This window comes from Clytia hemisphaerica, unplaced genomic scaffold (assembly GCF_902728285.1).
Source record: "Clytia hemisphaerica strain Z4C2 unplaced genomic scaffold, Clytia hemisphaerica genome assembly, whole genome shotgun sequence".
NCBI lineage: Eukaryota > Metazoa > Cnidaria > Hydrozoa > Leptothecata > Clytiidae > Clytia > Clytia hemisphaerica.
Genome location: NW_027103556.1, coordinates 716,934 through 718,957, shown reverse-complemented (window position 1 = coordinate 718,957; position 2,024 = coordinate 716,934). Strand labels below are relative to the sequence as shown.

The window sequence follows — 2,024 nt, the reverse complement described above, 5'->3', positions numbered from 1 at the left end:
AAGGCGTTTTGACACTGGAGAAAGCCTGTTTTAACAAATATTTCCCTTTTGGAAAACGGGAAATATTTAATTACCTGAAAGTATTTTAAGGAGGAGTTTGCAACAGGGGTGTACCTTGTGGGGATTTGGTACATATAATATCAATCTTAATAATAAATATTTAGCAAATCAGTGAGACAGGGGTGTAACTTATTTAGCATATCTCGATCTTCGGACGCCAGGGAAGAAAACCATCAAAAACTAGTCGGTGAAATTTTTTACGACCTTTATAACCAGTCTAGATTGGGCTATACCATTGAGTTTCAAGGTGAGACTCCTGGATGGGAAATAAAACCACTTATTTCCCATCCAGAACTCCCGCGAGTAGTTTTTACACAAACGCCGGATTGAAACTAAAATCTATCGCTAGATTTCAATACATGTAGTCCTCCAAAACAAAGGAATCACTAGATACAATCCGTTGCCATGATTACGGCGCGTTATATGGGGGTTGGGAAATAAGTGGCTTCAATTTATTTTGCCTGAGAAGGGTTAAGTTTCGCCTCTAGCCCTTCGGGCTTGAACCTCAATGGGCTATACGTATCCCCTCTGATATGAAACTCGATAAAATTCCCGTCCGAGAGTTACCCCCATCTTTGTGTTTTTGGGTTACAGAAACTGAGTTGATTAAGCTTTATTGGTTTAAATACAAGCATTGGATTTCTAAACCTTTAAAAAAAATTGAAACAGGCTACTGGGGTAACTCAGGAACGGGAATTTTATTCACGATTAGCATCCCCTATAACAAAACATATCAGAGGGGATGCGTGCAGCTTAAGTCTAGATTTGATATGATGATATCATATGTGACCGCTGAATTTTAAAATAAAATCAACACTCCCGGGCAACTTGTCTTCAAATATTTTGTTAACAGAATTCGACGATGGGTGAACTTTTGAATTGGCAACACTACGATAAAAGAGCGTTACAACGAAACCAGGTAAGGTATTGATTACAACGGTTTGCCGTATAGTATGATATGTGATTATATTTCATAGCCCTGCAATATGACATCATACCTTATAACCTTTCACTGCATTTTTAATATTCTCGCTCAGAATAAATCTGTTCCAAGACAAATGGTGAGTCCCTACTTTTTGATACATGGTGTAATGAAAAGTAATACCTCGGTGGAAAAATAATTTGAGTAGACAAATTTAAGGCATAAATTCCACAGACTTTTTTTATAAGAATATCTTCTATAAGAATACCAGGGTGAAAATTGGCCAAATCGTAAGAATATCCTAAGAATCCTCTAGGGTAAGTTTCACAGAATTTTATAAGAATACAGTCACTTTGTATTAGGTTAACAGAAAAAACTGCTTCCTTTGTTAGACATAAATTGAAGCTTTGAGGCAGAAATGTAATTTTAGCTCCAAAAGTCCAAAACTCTGAAATTGATCATTTCTCATGTTTGTGAAAAAGTCAAGTGTGAAAAAGATAGAATACATTAAGGATATTTCACCCTCAATCTTGGCAATTTCTTAAGAATACTTGACCCCCATCCAAAGTACACTATTCTTATAAAAAACGTGTATTTTTGGATTTAGAATTTATTGCCTTCAAATATCTTTTTTTTTTGTTATTTCAGATGGAAGGTTTATCTGATTGTGACGCCATAACCTGTGTTTTCCAAAATGAAACAGGTTCAACGACAGAAACGTGAAACGAAACAGGCTAAGAACTAGAAGAATAAATTTCTTATCCCAGGAGGGGGAACTACCCTTGCTGACCGACGGGGATGTCCCGCTGAGGTTCGAAAAATGGACCCTACGTGGGATTCGTTTGTTGAAATTGTTGCCGCAATTTGCGAAAAAGTAATAACATGAATGGTACTGAAATTCCCAAAATTTTCTCAATATCTTCCAAATTTTTTCCTATATTCCCCCAAAAGGTAGCCAACGAGGGGCGAGGGACTGATTCTGTTTTTGTATTTTTGCGACCCATATGAATTTGAAAAAAGTACCCTGACTAGCGGTATATCC

At 36.7% G+C, this 2,024-nt stretch overlaps 1 long non-coding RNA gene across 1 annotated transcript; it reads left to right on the top strand.

Annotated features, from left to right (window-relative positions):
* The first annotated feature begins 887 nt into the window (after positions 1-887).
* On the top strand, positions 888-1,724 carry LOC136800528 (uncharacterized). Its single transcript, XR_010845718.1, has 2 exons — positions 888-979; positions 1,631-1,724. It is a non-coding gene; the product is annotated as an uncharacterized lncRNA (long non-coding RNA).
* The last annotated feature ends 300 nt before the right edge of the window (positions 1,725-2,024 follow it).